The sequence below is a fragment of the Tursiops truncatus genome, chromosome 3 (assembly GCF_011762595.2).
Source record: "Tursiops truncatus isolate mTurTru1 chromosome 3, mTurTru1.mat.Y, whole genome shotgun sequence".
NCBI classification, from domain to species: domain Eukaryota; kingdom Metazoa; phylum Chordata; class Mammalia; order Artiodactyla; family Delphinidae; genus Tursiops; species Tursiops truncatus.
The window spans coordinates 48115178-48134899 of NC_047036.1; the positions used below are offsets into that span (position 1 = coordinate 48115178).

Below are 19722 nucleotides of genomic sequence, written 5' to 3' on the forward strand. Positions count from 1 at the left end.
TTGATCATACACAGAAAATGCTCTTTGCTAAACAATTAGGATCCTGTATAGACCAAGTAATGAGAGATTTTTTGTTTGTTTTGAAGCCATTAAACTACTCTCTGTGGTTAATATTAATAGTCTTCTTGTCAGTTGCTGTCTTTATCGGGGCATTTAAACTAATTTCATGGCCATCCTTGTTGGTCCCTGTATTAGTGTCCATTTAATAATCTCACCCTACTTTTTTCCTTCTTGTCTACTAATAGAACATTGAAAGTGATTCATTTTTTAAAAGTTAGTTTTCCAGTAAAGGTGAGAAGAAAAATATGCCTGGCATAGAGTTGGTGCTCAGTAAATACTTGTGAATAAAAAGTGAATGAATAATTGAACTGTAACGCTAGACACTTATTTGGAAGCATTAAGAAGTAAGCATTTTTGGTGTACTGAAAACAGTGATTGAAAGGCATTGATCTTCACTGTGTCATCAGTTTTCCTTTCCTACCCTTCTGGTTTTTCCTACCTTCCTGCCCATGTACCAGGTGAATCTTCACGGATGTCTGTGTACTGAGGAACACACGTGCACACACACAGATGCACACTGAAATATAAACACAGTTTAGGGTATGGAAGGGCAGTGATTCCCCCCTTGCCCTCAGTGCTGCAGGTAATCTATTGCATTAATCAGCTAGCCAGTGGGAAATGCAAGGGAAGTGATTATACTATCATACACAATACAATCAGCATGAAGCACTTGTCAAGACCAATACATCAAAGTTTAATTCAGTGATAGAATGAATTAGAGCAAAATGAAACATTCTGTTCTTCAAGAAACTCAGTACCCATCACAGATTCTTTCTGAACTCTATATATAAAGTCAGTGTATTAAGAAATTGTTTTTAATGAGTAAAATTGCAGTTCCAATATGACAGAATACTATAAACCCATTTCCTTGGGTTGTTACACACTATAGCTGAAGTGTTTACCTGTCATCAGTATTCTATAATCATAACCATTGGTAGATTCGATTATTTTTGGTAGGGCTCCTGATTATCTGTTGTCCTAAATTAGTTCTCCATGGTAAGTGAAAGGAAGGTTGTTGTACCAGTAGCTCAGGGAAGCACTTATCTGTAAATACGGTGGACAGTAGAGTGCCTTACCAGTACAGCAGGCAGATTAACAAGAACCTACTACTTATAGTGCCCTATGGTAGGCACCGCCATTGGGGAGCTTATAATCTAGTTAGAAAACAGAATGTGTAAAAAATAAAAAGCAGCCCAAGTAAGACAACAGAAGAAGTGAGGTTATATAATGTAGGATGTGTTTCAGAAAATTTTGAGGATAGATCTAATATATTTCATACTGTAAGTCACAATTCTGTATCAATTTGTAATATATATTCAAAAGTAATTCCTTACCACACTTAACCAGGCATGTTTTTTCAAAGGGGCAAGTTGCAATAAGTTCTGTCTTAAACAGGATTGTTTCAGTGTTTAGAGCCTACAACTAGAATATAAAGAACAGGGTTCTCGGAGCCAGACGCTCTCTAAGTATGGATTCGGATCCTCATATTCACTAACTGTGTAACCCTGGACAAGTTCCTTATCTTAGATAGAACCCCAGTTTCCTTATCTATAAGAAGGCATAATGAGGATTTTTGAGGCCTAAGAGAAGATAATTTAGATAATATACAACACTTTCTTTCTCATCCCGGAAGTCCTTTGTCTGTGCTGGAAAAGTGGGCCCAATGGGAAGCTTGTAGGAGAGAGACATCCTGAGGACCTGAAGAATATTTTCAGAACTAGATTTATATAGACTTGGAGTCATGACTGTTGGACGAATCATGGCACTGTTTATGAAGACAGTTCAGTTAAGCAGCCAGTGCAGAGCACGTGGGAAATGTTCTTGTAGGTTACCACATTCCTTCTCCTCACTCTTGACTGCCCTTTTGTATCTCAAACTAAGACCCCATTGGTCATTGTGCCTTTTTCTCTTCTTTCTACCTTTCCTGGCTTTCCTTTCCTCCCTCCCTCAAAAAGGAGAAGGGTGGTGAGTGGTGGAGGAGCTGGCTCTGGTCATTTCCTATAGAACCAGGTTCCTAATGAGGTCAGGGTGTTTCTGATGAGCTGTGCATGTTGACCCAGTAGCACTTGAGCTGTGCATGTTGACTCAGTAGCACTGACAAGTCAGATGGGATGGAAAGGCTGCATATTAATTAGATGAGGGCCACAGGTTTGCCTGAAAGGAACATTATCCAGGATATCAGTTAGCTGTTTTGGAATATCTGTGGTTTATTTTCTTTCTTGACCACAAAAAGATGGTTATTCTACTTCCATCTTTTCTCAGAGCCTGGGTAGATGATAACCAGTTGTATGCTGTTTTGCTGAGGGTTCAGCCCTGCTTGACCTAAGTAATCTCAAAAACTCTCTCTTTACAGTGTCCCTGAGGCTTTATTTTGAAATTTCCCCAGAAGTATTTTAGTGAATTAGGAACTAGCATACCAAATTTAAAGTAAAGAGAATGTTTTTACCAGTTAAACGTATTTTCCAAACATGGATTACTAACATGTTAAGACTGAATTGTACTGAGAACAATACTATAATTAGGGTCGCGAGTTTTGTGTGGTCTGACCCAAGAAATTTTGTGCCTACGGTTTTGCTAGCACAACTAATTCTGCCAGCGATCTTCTATTTGTGACTGCAATTAGGCATTTCATGGCCTCTAAATAAGTATAATTAGTTAATTGGATCATGCATGAAATTCTAGCCTCTTATATAATAGCCTCTGAGAACAAAAATAAATATTATAAATATTATGAATTGTTTTATAACTATGGAACCCTGGGAAATACCAAAAGTGATTGTTTTATACTTTGCCTACTACTATTTCATAAGAATAAACATGATATTAAAAAGTAGAAATTAAATTTTCCATGTGAAAGTCTTCATTTTCCACCTTTGAGACAGAGGGAAAAGGGAGTCACTGGCCTTTCTTCTTCTCACCTTTAGGGAAGGCGGTATTGGTTGCGCTACCCCTTCGTCCCCCACTTCCCACTGCCACTGTCCCTGCGCTGTCTCCAGTAGCATTATACACATCGTATCTTCTGGAAAATAGGGAGAAGAGTACATTTATAAAGAATTCCAAAGTGTCTTTTATAAAAAATGTCCAGCTTTTATATTAATTACTGAATTGATTTGCATATTAACAAAAACTCATGGGGCTTCCCTGGTGGCGCAGTGGTTGAGAGTCCGCCTGCCGATGCAGGGGACACGGGTTCGTGCCCCGGTCCGGGAAGATCCCGCATGCCATGGAGCGGCTGGGCCCGTGAGCCATGGCCGCTGAGCCTGCGCGTCCGGAGGCTGTGCTCCACAATGGGAGAGGCCACAACAGTGAAAGGCCCGCGTACCGCCAAAAAAACAAACAAACAAAAAAAAGCTCATGAAGTAGAAAGAACCTTAAGAACAAGTTATATTGATTGTGGGGAATAGCAAGAGGTAGAGAATGGCCAGCTGGTTTATTCAGTCACAAATCATAATGCTCCACCCAGCAATACACCCAGCAGGCAAAGAGCACACTCAGTCACACACAAGTGCATTATCCCAGAAATGCTGATGTGACTGCAGTCTAAGAGGCCTCATATTAGTACATCATCATATTTTCAGAGAAAACAGATTTCTTCTGACTTGAATAATCAATCTTGAATTGTAAGTTGAGCTTTTGATTGTTTATCTGCTGTTTTAATCTGCAGTGAAATTACTTACTTGCTATGCCTGTCAGTTCTGAAAAATACAGAGTTTTCATTTGTTTCATTAGATCTTTTTAGATGGACCTGGGGTAGATTTTTGTTGGATATGTTTCTATTAATATATATGCAACATGTTCTGAGTATATAAGAGTAGGTGGTTAAATAAAGTACAGGGTTTATTAGCTGTACGTTTAGGGTACTTCATAATTTTCAACAGTAATATACCATTTGTATTATACTGCTGAAATATGAGGGAACGGATCAGTGATTCTGTCAAAAGACTAAAATCATTGGTCTTAGAATTCATATATGCTGACTGTACATAGGAAGCCTCACTTACAGAGGTACTTTTTGACCACGTATCTAGGCAGAAGGCTAAACACCATAGTGTTTAAGAGTGTTAGTTTGAGGGGGGATCATGGGCCTTGGTAACAAATCTTGGCTGCCATCTTTAATAGCAGCACAACATTTCTACATGTCTCTGAACCTCAGTTTCCTTATTTGTAAAGTGAGTCTTTCTTTGAGGGTGAAATGTGACAACGTATGTAAAGTACTTCACATAGGGTTAGTGTGAAGTATATTCAATAAATGGCAGCAAGTGGATAAGTAAGTATGCCATTCACTTTCAGAAATATGTTAGCTGAACTAGATGGAGTGATCTTTGTACCCTAAAGACAGACATTTTAAAACTGTAAATGTAGACTCTATTTAGAAATCTAACATGGGTAACATGATATTGTTAGGATTTTCCTTGAAGGGATAGAAATTAACATACAAATCAGCACTTAATACTGTGTGTTGGCATACCTTTTATGCTGTTAAGTTTTCATAATGGCTTTTTTGTTTTTTGCTTGACTTGCAGCTCTTTTCATATGTTGAGTGGTTTGTTTGGATTTGATAATTTTAAGTAACAACATTCTCATACCCATTGGTAAATACCTTCGTTTTCCATTTTGTAATCTAGCTGAGTTACATTATTTCCCGGTTATAGTGATAGATTACAGTGGCCACAGATCCTTCGCTACTCTTTCATTGAGATGTGGGGTCTGTGTTCTCTCATTTTTGTAGATGTTTGACCAACAAAATATGACAGTAGATGTTTCGGCCAGTTTCTGGGCCCAAGCCTTAAAAGTGACTGGCAGTGTCTACTTCCTGTCTCTTAGAAGGTTCTATCCTAGGGCCCTGAGTTTTCATGTAAAAAGTCTGGCTATCCTGAGCCTTCCATGTTATGAGAAAGCTCACACTGTCCACGTAGAGAGGCTGTGTTAGGGCAGGGGAAAAGTAAGGAGGAGAGAATCTCTGACCTACAGAATTATGAGATACAATGATACATTGTTATATTAAGCCAGTAAGTTTAGGGTAGTTCTCTTACAGAGTAATAGATAACCAGAACAGTGGTTATACATCTGACAATACTTCATGCTGTTTCTAATGGTTACCTTCCAAGTCTCTAGCAATGTCGAATAGAATAATGTGTATAAATGAAGTTCTGTTATTTCAGTTAACTTTATCCCTTATGTTGGACTAAGATGTTTGTCAAAATTGAATCTGTATTACTAGGAAGTAGTGTAAAACAGTCCTAGAGTATTCTACATCGCCATTTTTAATAAAGGTAATTTTTCCTCACCTTCATATTCTCCTTACACCAAATTTCACCTGGCTTGACTTGCAGGTTTTTCCCCTCCAAAAATAAGAATTTGGGTTCCAGTAAGTTTTAATTTTGAGTTCCTGTAGAAGACTGGAACCCTTGACACTAAGAAGGGACGGAGAGTGAATGGTAGACTAGAAGTTTTGGCCGAGATTCTGAGGTGGGAGGGGGAGGGGAAGGGAGGCTGAGGAGGGAAGGGTCTGAATGGGCTTCCGCACTGCTCTTTGTCCATGCTTTGGCATGAGGTTACCATGGGCAGAGGAAGTGTTAATATAACCCTGTAGGGTTGGGGATGAGTTTGAGAAATGCCTCCTCCATTCGAGTAGGTAAGGATACAATTACCCAAAGCATCTCAGACCTCTAAGTGACTGTGGGCCTTGGGTGGGGCCTGGGAGGCCTACTGGAAAATAAAACACATTTAAAAGCCTGTCTTTGAAACCAAGGGAAAAGAAGACACTAAAAGATGTTTCTAGCTAAAAACATATAGCAAGTGGAAATTGATTGCACAAGAACCCATTATTACTAGCCTAAGTGTTTAATGTCTCTGATATATTTTTAATATGTTCTCTTAATTGTTTTATTTTATTAAATGTAGAAATATTTATAACGGTATTCAGAGAATCACAAGCTGAGTCCTTCAATCTTGTTTTCACCTTTCGAGTCTCAATTTCCTCAACATCCAAGTCTTCTACACCGGGGTTTGCTGGAGTGCACCTTTTGGTGCTGGGTGGAACTCTACAGTTTTCAGAACATTTCTGCACGTATTATCTTACTTAAGTGTAAACAGCCCTACAAGGTAGGTAGGAATTATTATCTCTATTGTTTAAGTCAGGGACTGCCACCACAGAGAGACTAAGTGGCCTTGCCCAAGGTCTTACAGCTGGTAATCCATATTTTGTCCTTTCCAGATCAGAGTTTGTGGATCAAACGTTTCTTCTAGTTGGAAATGTAAAACACTGGGTATGTGGGGCAAAATGGTGGTGATTTGTACATCGAAATGTTTGATGGACAAGACTGGCCTTCAGGACGTTTAGAACTCATTAATTCTTGTTACCTACATTTGTTGGGAGTGTGGGTGCTTGTCCATTGGCAGTGTGACCGGTAGAATACAGAAGCAACTAAAAAGTCTTTTGTACATGGAATCTAAGAAATGCGAGAAAGAAATGCGTATAACAAAATAGCAATAGACTCAAAGAGAACAAATCAGCGGTTACCAGTGGGGAGAGTGAAGGGGGCTGGGAAAGATAGTAGTTTGTTTTTCTTAATCCAATACCTCTATGTAGAAAATAAAAAAACAAGGATCTATTGTACAACACAGGGAAATATAGACATTATTTTGTAATAACTTTTAGTGGAGCATAATCTATAAATATATTGAATCCATACGTTATAAAAAATAAATAAAAATATTTAAAAAATAAAAAGGCTTTTGTGATGATTTGTCTTCTGTCTCCGTGTGATTGTCCATGTTAATTTGCCTATTTGGGTCAGGTATAGGATGCAAACAGATTTTAAGACCACTGAGTGGATTGGAACCATTCACCTTGTGCCAAAAAAAAAAAAAAAAAGGTTTTGTTTTCCTTCATCCCAGGAGAGTTGCCTTCTTTGTTTTGCTTTACTTTTACTTGTAGATTACAGCACATGTTTTTGCTGAAATCACTGAGTGCAGATTAGGTGGAGTAGTGGAAAGGAGAGTAAAAGCATGCTGGGTGGTAGAGAAAAAGCTAGACTAGAGCTGAAATGTGTCATGGATAATTCAGAAACCAGATGATGCACACACTGGTGATTTGGTAATTGCCTTTATATCCTTTGAGGCATTGAAGCTAGGAAAGCAATTTAAAAGTATTGAATTTATTTTCATTGTACTTCATAGCGAATAATTAAGTTCCTTTGTAAAAGAACCAGTAATACTTTCGAGATACCAGCTCATCTGCTAGGTGCTGGAAATGCTAAGTTTTCCCTGAGTGCTCTGTCCTATTTTTGGTTGAAACCCTTTTAAAAGGGTTTGTATTTCTGAGGGACAGCAGAATGAAGTGTTTAATCATCAAAGAGCTTTATTTTTAAAGCTACAAATGTTGCAGGAGTGTGTTGGAGGGGAAGGAGATAAATGCTCACAGTGGGACTCCGAATTAATAAAATTTGGAGGATGACTTACTCAATTTGGTTAACTTGGTTATTAAGGCTAATTACAGCTTTTGTAGTGGTGACTGTTCAGGTAAAAGACCATATCCATTATAGCTCTGAACTTGAATCTAACATTAAGAACATCCTTTCAAGATGAAACCTCTCTTTAGGGAGGTGAGCAATAAAAAAACATTACTGGCTTAAATTAATAAAGGCTTGGCTTTAAAAAAAAATTTCTCATTCTGTAACGGAAATTTTCTAATTAGAGAAATGTAAGCCTGAAAATCTAGTTTTATAGCTTTATTTTTTCCTTGAATCATAGAAATCACTGTTTAAAGTTTGCAAGAATATTTAGGATCTTGTTTTCAAGATCTTGTAATCTGTTTGCATTTTAGTTTTCTCATCTTTAAAGTGGATGTATTATTTCTGATCATGGAGGATTATTGTAATGAGTTAATGAAAAGAATGTTTGTAAAGCCCTAAGTATAGTGCCTATAGCACATGAATAGGCACCCAAGAAATGGTGACTATTAGTGATAATAATCATTATTTAATTAAAGTTGTAATTGGTGTTCCTATATTTATTTCCTCAAAAGAACTTTTTTAAAAAGTAGAATTATATGGTTTTGTCAAGTGTTGTGCTGGCTTCTATAAGCTCTGAGTTTTCACCAAGTGAAAGTGAAGCTTACTGGATCATTATCACCTTGTCAGCTTCTTCATATGCAAGTCAGTCAGTCCTTCAGCATTGTATACATTGGTTAGTATTTTCCTAATTTTATCTTTGAGTTACTTCAAAAGAACTAGTGCTTAGTATAAATTTGGTTTTTAATTCTATTTTTTAAACTTTGTATTGTGCTATATCTTTAAAAAGAAAAAGAAATTGAATGTGAAAAACAATGGATTTGAGACACATATATATATATATATGTTAGGATATATAATTTCTATACCTAAAAAAATTTTTATTGGCGTATAGTTGCTTTATAATACTGTGTTAGTTAATACCATACAGCACAGTGAATCAGCTATATGTATACATGTGTTTCCTCTTTTTTGGATTTCCTTCTCATTCAGGTGACATTGAGTAGAGTTCCCAGTGCTATACAGTAGGTTCTCATTAGTTATCTATGTTATACATAGTATCAGTAGTGTATATATGTCAATCCCCATCTCCCAATTCATCCCTCCACTTTCCCCCTTGGTATCCTTAGGTTTATTCTCTATGTCTGTGTCTCTATTTCTGCTTTGTAAATAAGATTGTCTATACCAGTTTTTTCAGATTCCACATATATGTGTTAATACACAATATTTGTTTATCTCTTTCTGACTTACTTCACCCTGTATGACCATCTCTAGGTCTATCCATGTCTCTACAAATGACCCAGCTCAGTTCCTTTTTATGGCTGAGTAATATTCCATTGTATATATGTACCACATCTTCTTTATCCATTCCTCTGTTGATGGGCATTTAGGTTGAAGTTAGTTCTATCTTAGCTTTTAGTTGACATGGTGGTGCTTTTAAGCTGATTTCCAAAATAAATTATAGGTCACTCACGTGGACTGAAATACAGAATTCTGAATTATAAAATAGACACACAGAAAATAAATAAACTTATTTTGGAAAGATATTTACATATTATTTGTCCATATTAATTTACTTGGTTGCCCTTTTACACAGAACCTTGATACTACACTAACAACCTGATAATGAAATTTCTAGTCTCACAGCACATCTTTCAGAGCAACTTTTTGATTTTAGTTTTATCTGATAAAGTATTCAAGAGTAGTAGAATTATAGGACAAAAACATCTTGGAAGAAAAACATGAAAGATTCTTAATTCTGAAGCATTACCTGTTGAATATTATAATTTTATTTTTTAAAAAGATATTTTGATGATTTGGAAAATGACTTCAGTGTAGCCTTATAAATAGAAATGCCAATTTTTGATCCAGTCTGTAGCATTCATTAGATTTAATTTAATTATTACTATGTAACTTATTTTGTGTTGTTATGTTGTCCATCAGTCCAAAATCTAAAGCCTGGTAAAGTTGTATCCCATTTTCCAATGGGATTCAGTAGGAAAGGCTGCCACTTACAGGTTCTTTAGACACCATTTTGATTTGTCTCTTGTTTTGTGACAGTATGTGGTCATGTTTCATTTGAAGCTGTTTTTCCTGGTTCTTGGCATGGGAAACGCATACGATTAATAGGATGGTGATTTGTGCCATGTCCATTGGCTTGTAGAGAAATCCTGCAGAGAGAGCACTCATACTTAGGTCTTTGGAATACCAGTAGATAAAATTGTTTGATCCAGATATTAATTAGCAATTTTTAAAAATTTACTTTGTTACATACAGTAAAATTCCTAACTATAGTGTAAAATACATACCATAAATATTTAACTATAAAAATACATATACCTGACATTTTTAGTTTACAATTTTGAGTTTAGACAAAGGCATAGAGTCATATGATCAGTGAAGATATGGAATGGTTATATCGCCTCCAAAAATTCCCTCACAGTCCCTTTATAATCATTTCATCACCTACTCCCTGTCCCTAGCATTGGTAGTCTATTCTCAATCCATTTAGTTTTGCCTTTTCCAAAATGTCACATAAATGGAATAATAAAGTGTGTGTGTACACATATATACCCTTTTGATTCTGGCTTCCTTCACTTAGTATAATGCATTTGCGATATTATGTGTATTTCAGTGGTCTGTTTCTTATTGCTAAGTAGTATATTATATGAATGCACCAAGTTTGTTCATCCATTCACCAGTTGAAGGACATTCAGGTTGGATGGCTTTTGCATTTACGAATAAAACTGCTATAAACATTCTTGTAAAGTTTTTATGTGAACCTAAGTTTTCATTTCTCTTGGGCAAATCCCAAGAGGTAGGATTGTTGGGTCATAAGGTAAATGTTTAACTTCATGAGAAACTGCTGAACCATATTCCAAGGTAGCTATATCATTTTGCACTCGCAGCAGCAATTATGAGCATTCTGATTGCCAGCAGCATTTTCAGGTTTTAAATTTCTTTTTCTAATATTAACCCTTATAATAAGTGTGTCGTGGTATCTCGTATGGTTTTTGTCTTAATTGAAGTATAGTTGATGTACAATATTACATAAGTTAGAGGCATACAATATAGTGATTCACAATTTTTAAAGGTTATAAATAGTCCATTTATAGTTATTTATAAAATATTGGCTATATTCCCTGTGTTGTACAATATATCCTTGTAGCTTGTTTTTGTCATAATAGTTTGTACCTTTTACTCCTCTATTCCTATATTGCCACTTCCCCCTTCCCTCTCCCCACTGGTAACTACTAGTTTGTTCTCTGTATCTGTGAGTGTGCTTCTTTTTTTATTATATTCATTAGTTTGTTGTATTTTTTAGAGTCCACATATAAGTGATATCATACAATATTTGTCCTTCTCTGTCTGACTTATTTCACTTGACATGATACCCCCCAAGTCCATCCATGTTACTGCAAATGGCATTATTTCATTCTTTTTTATGGCTGAGTAGTATTCCATTCTGTGTATATACACTACATCTTTTTTATCCATTCTTCTGTTCATGGATACTTAAGTTGCTTCCATACCTTGGCAGTTGTAGATAATGCTGCTCTGAACATTGGGGTGCATGTGTCTTTTTGAATTAGTGTTTTTGTTTTTTTCAGATGTATACCCAGGAGTAGAATTGATGGATCATATGGTCGTTCTATTTTTAGTTTTTTTGAGAAAACTGCATACTATTTTCCATAGTGGCTGCACCAATTTATATTCCCAGCAACAGTGTATGAGGGTTTCCCTTTCTCTACATCCTCGCCACATTTGTTATTTGTGTTCTTTTCGATGACAGCCCCTCTGACAGGTATGAGATGATATCTCATCGTAGTTTTGATTTGCATTTCTCTGATGATTAGTACTATTGAGCATCTTTTCATATGCCTTGTTGGCTATCTGCATGCCTTTGGAAAAATGCCTATTCAGTTCTTCTGCCCATTTTTTAATTGGGTTGTTTGTTATTTTGATTTTCTTCTTGTTTTGTCAGTGGTTTCCTTTGCTGTGCAAAAAGCTTTGCAGTTTAATTAGGTCCTATTTGTTATTTTTCCTTTTATTTCCTTTGCTTTAGGAGACAGATCCCAAAAAATATTGCTATGGTTTATGTCAAGGAGTGTTCTGCCCATATTTTCCTCTAGGAGTTTCATGGTTTCCGGTCTTACATTTAGGTCTTTAATCCATTTTGAGTTTATTTTTGTGTATGGTGTTAGAGAATGTTCTGATTTCATTCTTTTACATGTAGCTGTCTAGTTTCCAGGCACCACTTATTGAAGAGACTGTCTTTTCTCCATTGTATATTCTTTGTCGCAGAGTGATTGACCATAAGTGCATGGGTTTATGTCTGGACTCTATATTCTGTGCCATTGATCTATGTGTCTGGTTTTTGTACCAGTACCATGCTGTTTTTATTACTGTAGCTTTGTAGAATAGTCTGAAGTCAGGGAGTGTGATTCCTCTAGCTCTCTTCTTTCTCAAGATTGTGTTGGTTATTTGGGGTCTTTTGTGTTTCCATACAAATGCCATTGGTATTGTGATAGGGATTGCATTGAATCTGTAGATTGCCTTCGGTAATATGGTCATTTTAACAATATTAATTCCAATCCAAGAACACAGTGTATTTTTCCATCTGCTTGTGTCATCTTCATTTACTTTCATTAGCATCTTACAGTTTTTCCAACTACAGGTCTTTTACCTCTTTAGGTAGGTTTATTCCTAGGTATTTTATTCTTTTTGATGTGATGGTATATGAGATTATTTCCTTAATTTCTCCTTCTGATAGTTCGTTGTTAGTGTATAGAGATGCAACAGGCTTCTGTTTATTAATTTTGTATCCTGCAACTTTTCTGAATTCATTGATAAGCTCTAGTAGTTTTCTGGTGGTGTCCTTAGGATTTTTTATGTATAGTATCATGTCATTTGCAAACAGTTTTCATTTTCATAATGATTAATGATGTTCAGCATGTTTTCATCAGCAGTTTGCCATCTGTATATCTTCTTGAGTGAAGTGTCTTTTCCAAATTTTTTGCCCATTTGTAATAGGGTTATTCGTTTTCTTGATAAGCTTTGGGAGGATTTTACATATTCTAGATACAAGTCCTTTGTCAGATGTCTGATTTGCACATATTTTCTCCCAATCTGTGGCTTGTCTTTTCATTCTCTTTATATTGTTTTTTTTTGCAGCACAAAAGATTTTAATGTTGATGAAGTCCACTTGATAAATTTTATCTTTTATGGATTATGCTTTTGATATTGTATCTAAGATTATCTCTGCCTAACCCAAGGTCACAAAGATGTTTTCCAGAAGTTTTATGGTTTTAGGTTTTATATCTAGGTCTGTGATCCATTTTGAGTTAGTTTCTAATAAGTTAGCTGAGTTAATTTTTAATAAACTGTGTGTTGTAGATTTAAGTTCATTTTATATGAATATCCAATTGTAGTAGCACTAGCTTTTGAAAAGAGTTATCTTTTCTACATTGAATGGCTTTGAACCTTGAATTGACCGTATCTATGTAGGTCTGAGCTCCCTAATCTATACAATGGTGTATGTACCTGTTCTTTCACAATACACTGTCTTGATTACTCTTAACTTTATACAAAGTCTCAAAATTAGGTGCTGGGGAGCCTTCCAACGTTTTCCTTCTTTAAAATTGTTTGGCCATTCTATATTTTTGTCAGTATGTACACCAGTGCCTGCTAGGGTTTTGAGTAGGGTTATGTTGAATATATAGATCAATTTGGGGAGAATTGATACCTTAACAGTATTGAGGTTTCCAGTCTGCTTTTTAAGATTGTCTTTGATTTCTCTTGTCAGTGTTTTGTAGTATTTAGCATAGAGACTCCGTACATGTTTTGTTAGATTTATAACTTAAGTATTTCATGTTTTTTGATAGTATTATAATTGGTGCTTTTGGGGGGTAAATTTTGATCTGTAATTGTTCAATTTTAGTACGTAGATATACAGTTGGTTTCTTGCTTTGAACTTGTATCATATGACCTTGCTAAACTTACCTTTTTTGTAGGTTAGTTGTCTACAAATAGAGGCTATTTTATTTTTTCCTTTTAAATCTATGTCATTAATCTCCTTTTCTTGCTTTATTGGCCTGGCTAGAACTTCCAGTGTGATGTTGAATAGGAGTGATAGAGCAGACATCTTTGCCTTGCTTTTATCTTAGAGGAAAAACATTCAGTCTTTTGTCATTATCATATTAACTGTAGGTGTTTTTTTTTGCAGATGACCTTTATCAGGTAAGTTATCTTCTGTTCCTAGTTTGCTGAGACTTTTATTTATTATGAAGGGATGTTGAATTTTGTCAGTTGCTTTTTCTGCATCTGTTGAAATGGTCATATGGTTCTTCTTCCTTAGTCTGCTATATAGTGAGTTACACTAATTTTTAATGTTGAACCGGCCTTGCATTCCTGGGATAAACCCTATTTAGTTGTGGTGTGTTTTCTTTTTTTATGTATTTCTTAATTAGATTTACTAATATTTTGTTGTGGTGTTTTACTTTGACATGTAATTATATTGTAATGTCTTTTGTCTGGTTTTGCTATCAGGGTAATGCTGGCCTCATAAAATAAGTTGAAAACCTTCCCTTTCTTCTTTTTTCTGGAAGGTATTGTATGGAATTGATGTTATTTCTTTCTTTACTGTTTGGTAGAATTTTCCAGGTAGACATCTGGACATGCATTGTTAGAGATTTTAACTGCAGATTTAATTTCTTTGATAAATTTAAAGCTATTCAGGTTATTATTTCTTCTTGAGAGAACTTGGTAGTTTGTGGTTTTTCAAGGAATTTGTCCATTTCATCTAAGCTGTAGAATTTATGGGAGTAAGTTGTTCATAGTATTCCTTTATGAGCCTTTTAATGCCTCTAGGATCTATAATGATGTGCCCTTTTTTATTCCTGATACTCATAGTTTGTCCTGTCTTTTTTTGGTCAGACTGATTATAGCTTTATTAATCTTTTTAAAGAAATAGCTTGGGCTTCCCTGGTGGCGCAGTGGTTGAGAGTCCGCCTGCTGATGCAGGGGACACGGGTTCGTGCCCCAGTCCGGGAGGATCCCACATGCCGCGGAGCGGCTGGGACCGTGAGCCATGGCCGCTGGGCCTGTGTGTCCGGAGCCTGTGCTCCGCAATGGGAGAGGCCACGGTAGTGAGAGGCCCACGTACCGCAAAAAAAAAAAAAGAACTAGCTTTTGGTTTCATTAAAAAAAACTTCGGTGGTGTTTTCCATTTAATTGATTTCTGATCTGTTATTTCCTTCTTTCTCCTTGCTTTGGCTTTGATGTCTCATTCTTTTTCTAGTTTCTTAAGGTGGATATTTAGATTATTGATTTGAATCTTTCCTTCTTTTCCAATACAAGCATTTAATACTATAGATTTCTAAACTCTTTTTAGCTGTAGATCACAAGTTTTGATATATTTTATTTGCATTTTCATTCAGAACAAAATATTTTCTGTTTTCTTTTGTGACTTCTTTTACTCATGAGTTATTTGGAATTGTGTTAATTCCCAGATATTTGGGAATTTTCCAAATATCATCCTGTTATTGATTTCTAATTCAATTCTACTACATTAGAGAATATAATTTGTATGACTTCACTTCTTTAATATTTGTCAAAGTTTGTTTTATGGCCCAGAATATGGACTACCTTGGTAAATGTTCTTTGTGCATTTTAGAAAGTATAAGATTTCGTTTTGTTTTGTTTTTCTACTAATGCTAAGTGGAGTGTTCTATGAATGTCAGTTAGATTAAGTTGGTTGATAGTATTGTTTTAGGTATTCTTTATCCTTGCTAATTTTCTGTCTACTTGTTCTGTTAGTTATTGAGAGAGAAGTATTGAGATCTCCAAATGTAACTGGATTTGTGTGTTTCTCCTTTCAGCTCTGTCACTTTTTGCTTCATATATTTTGAAGTCTTAATGTTAGGTGCAGCATCCTCATTTAGGATTGTTATGTTTTTTGTAGAACTGACCCTTTTATCATGTTATGTTTCACTTTATCTGGTGTAGCATTTCTTGTTCCAAAGTCTACTTTGTCTGATGATAATATGGCCACTCCAACTTTGTTTTGAAAGTGTTTGCATGGTGTATCTTTTTCCATCCTCTTCCATTTAATTTATCTATGTCATTATATTTGGAGAGGGTTTCTAGTACATAGCATAGAGTTGGATCTTGTTTTTCAACCTGATTTCACCATCTCTTCTAATTGGTATGTTTAGATGATTTACATTTGCTATAATTATTGATGTAGTTCAATGTAGGTCTACCATTTAATCATTTGTTTCCTATTTATCCTCTCTGTTTTTGTTCCTTTGTTCCCTCCCTCCTGCCTTCTTTTCTCCTTCTTTGGATTATTTTAAAACATTTTTTTTAGTATTTCATTTTAATTTATCTATTGTCCTTTTTGTTTGTATCTCCTTGTATTTTTTTTAATGGTTTCAGTATTACAAGAAATATTCCTAACCTTAAACAGTCTACTTTGAGTTTATACTTTGCCACTTAAAAAAGAATGTAGACTCTAACAACCATATAGGTCCCTTTACTCTCTCTCCTTTATGCTATAGTTTTCATGTGTATAACATCTACATACGTTTAAAATACCAGAAGACAATGTTCACGTTTTTGCTTTCAGTTGTCATACTTATCTTAAAGAACTTAGAAGGACAAAAGTAGTCCATGACATTTACTTAGGTATTTATTATTTCTGTTCCTCTTCCTTTATTCATATAGTTCCAAGTTTCCCTCTGGTATTATTTCTCTTCATTCAGCCTGAAGAACTTCCTTTAGCATCAGGTCTCTTGAACAATATATGTTGTTAGTTTTTCCTGATCTGAGAAAGCCTTCATTTCACCATCATTCATGAATGATACTTTGCCAACTCTGGGTTGATATTTCCATTTCTTTTAACACTTTAAAGACATCGCTCTACTGTCTTCTGTCCTGTATAATTTCTGACAAGAATAATTATTTGAGTCATTCTCCTTTATACGGCATTTCATTTTTCTCTGACTATTTTCAATATATATATTTTTTCTCTTTGGTTTTCAGTGATTTCATTATCACTGGGCATGGATTTTTTGGTTAGCTCAGCTTCTTTGATCTATAAATTCATATCTTCAATTTTGGGAAGTTTTCAGTAATTATTTCTTTTGAGTTTTTCTGTAGCTATTTCTCATCTTCTTTGGTCTCCAATGATACAGATGTTACTTTTGATATTTTCCCACCTGTCTTAAGGCTCTGTTCATTTTCTTCTGATTGTTTCTCTCTCTTCTTCAGATGAGATCATTTCTGTCTTCAAATTTACTGACTTTTACCTCTGTCATATCCATTCTACTATTAATCCTATCTAGTGAATTTTTTATTTTGGATATTGTTTTTTCAATTCTAACATTTCTATTTAGTTCTTTTTTTATAGTTCATATTCACTTCTGTCAATAGTGTTTATCTTCATCTGGTGGAACATGGTTATAACAGTTGCATAAAGTCTCTGATTGATAATTCTAAAATCTGGTTCATTGTTTTTTCCCTTGAGAATTGATCACATTTCTCTTCTTCTTTGTAAGCCAAGTAATTTTGGATCCTGAACATTTTAAATACTGAATTGTAAGAGTCTGGGTCCTATTATAATCCTCCGGAGAAATTTTTGTTTTTTTAAAGCATACATTCAATAGTACATACTCAGACTTTGAGTTCTGTTTTACCTTCTTTGGGTGATGTCAGTAAAGTTTTCAAAACCTTTGCTCTGCTGCGTTGGGGCAGTCTCATGCACGTGAGGTGTGACCAGTATTTGTGCCTATTTTTGTACAGAATATCCAGGGATCTCCCTCTCTAGCTTCTGAGTGGCAGGGGGTTCCCTTTTCCCAATCCTCTCACCAGGTAGATGAGGTTTCTCTCAAGTTGTTGCTCTAATATGCCTTCTACATAGTTCCCCAAATGGGGCTAATCTTATGTGCAAGCCAGGAGAGAAAAGAGGGGGGAAAGTAACAGGAAGTCACCCCCATATGACTTAAATTTCTTCAAGTTTTATTTCCACAAACCGCTTGCTGTTGTTTACTTTTCAGAGTCCTCAGATTGCTGCTTTTTGTATTTTGCCCAGTTTTTAGTTGTAATTATGGGGAGAGATAAGCCGTAGTGGGCTTTACTCCATCTTGATCTATCACATTTTTGTTTCTAATTGGCATTTTAAAATATAGAAATGTGAATTATAAATATCTGTGGCTTAGGTTGTGGCTATGTTTATTTTCTGTTGGTAAACATTATTTGATATTTAAAATAACAGATTCTATAATTGAAGAAGCTTGCTAATTTTAAATGTGGAAGAATGTAAAGCATCACTTTTGGACAAACAAAACATAAACAGACCATTCTTACCTGTATTATTCACTTGGTTAACACAACTGATTAAAATAAACACAGATACACATACAAACCTTTTCAAAGAAAGAGTGTTGTGAATGGCTTTGAAGTACTGGTATCTGTCTTGTTTTGAAATTGGTAAAGTAAAAACTTTTTTTTTTGGCCACATGGCAAAGCCTGCAGGATCTTACCCATGCCCCCTGCAGTGGAAGCATGGAGTCCTGACCACGGGACCACCAGGGAATTCCCAAACTTGAACTTCTAAAACTTGTGGAATATTTGCTTGAATTAGCTATCTTTTTGAAAAATGTAGAAAGGAATGATACATTTTATCAGTACCTTAATTTTTCAAATTATGAGTTATACCTTCTAAATTCATTAGGGCTTTTCCTTTGAAAAACAAGTGAACTTTTTAATTGAAGTATAGTTGATTTAAAATATTGTGTAAGTTTCAGGTGTACAGCAAAGTGATTTGGTTATATATATATATAGAATCAGAAATATATATACATATTTGATTCTTTTCTATTAAAGGTGTTTACAAGATATTGACTGTAGTTCCCTGTGCTATACAGTAAATCCGTGTTGTTTATTTTATATATGTTAGTCTGTTAGTCCCATATTCCTAATTTATCCCTTCCTCCCTTTTCCCTTTGGTAATCATAAGTTTTCTATGTCTGTGAATCTGTTTGTTTTGTAAATAAGTTCATTTGTACTACTTGTAGATCCCACATGTGATATCATATAACATTGTGTCTTTCTCTTTCTGACTTAACTTCACTTAGTATGATAAACTCTAGGTCCATCCATGTTGCTGCAAATGGCATTATTTCATTCTTTTTTATGGCTGAGTAATATTCCATTGTGTGTGTATGTTTGTATGTATGTACATACCACATCTTTATCCACTCATCGGTTGGTGGACACTTAGGTTGCTTCCATGTCTTGGCCATTGTAAATAGTGCTGCTATGAACACTGGGGTGCATGTATCTTTTTGAATCTGAGTTGTCATCTTTTCCAGATATATGCCCTGGAGTGGGATTGCTGGATCATATGGTAACTCCATTTTTAGTTTTTTAAGGAACCTCCATACTGTTCTCCATATGTGGCTGTACCAATTTACATTCTCACCAACAGTGTAGGAGGGTTCCCTTTTCTCCACACCTTCTCCAGCATTTATTATTTGTAGACTTTTTGATGATGGGCATTCTGACCAGTGTGAGGTGATACTTCATTGTAGTTTTAATTTGCATTTCTCTGATGATTAGTGATGTTGAGCATCTCTTCATGTGCCTGTTGGCCATCTGTATGTTTTCTTTGCAGAAATGTCTATTTAGGTCTTCTGCCCCTTTTTTGATTGGTTTGTTTTTTGTGGGGTTTTTTTTGGATATTGAGCTGTATGAGACATTTGTGTATTTTGGAAATTAAGCCCTCGTCTGTCACATTGTCTTGAAATATTTTCTCCGAGTCCACAGGTTGTCTTTTCATTTTAAAGCAAGTGAACTTTTGATAAACGTTTAGTGATTTCATTCACAAAAAGACATAAATTTAGTAATTTCATTTATATAAAGGTTAATTCCTGGTTAAATCATTTAGGGAAGCATGTTTAAGTAAATTTTATTTTTAAAAGATCTGTTGATATATGGATATGCATACTAATTAACGAGCATAATAAAGTTTGAAATGCTTATATGGAGACTGGGAAATAGTTTATTCATGTCCATTGTTATGCCTTTATGATTTTATTTTTAAAAGATACTCTTAAAAGTAAATTTAATTTTTGCACAGAAGAAC

At 35.2% G+C, this 19722-nt stretch overlaps 1 protein-coding gene across 1 annotated transcript in view; it reads left to right on the forward strand.

Moving 5' to 3' along the window:
* Positions 1-19722, forward strand: part of ZSWIM6 (zinc finger SWIM-type containing 6) — a 203989-nt gene that overhangs the window by 159062 nt on the left and 25205 nt on the right. The window lies entirely within an intron of this gene.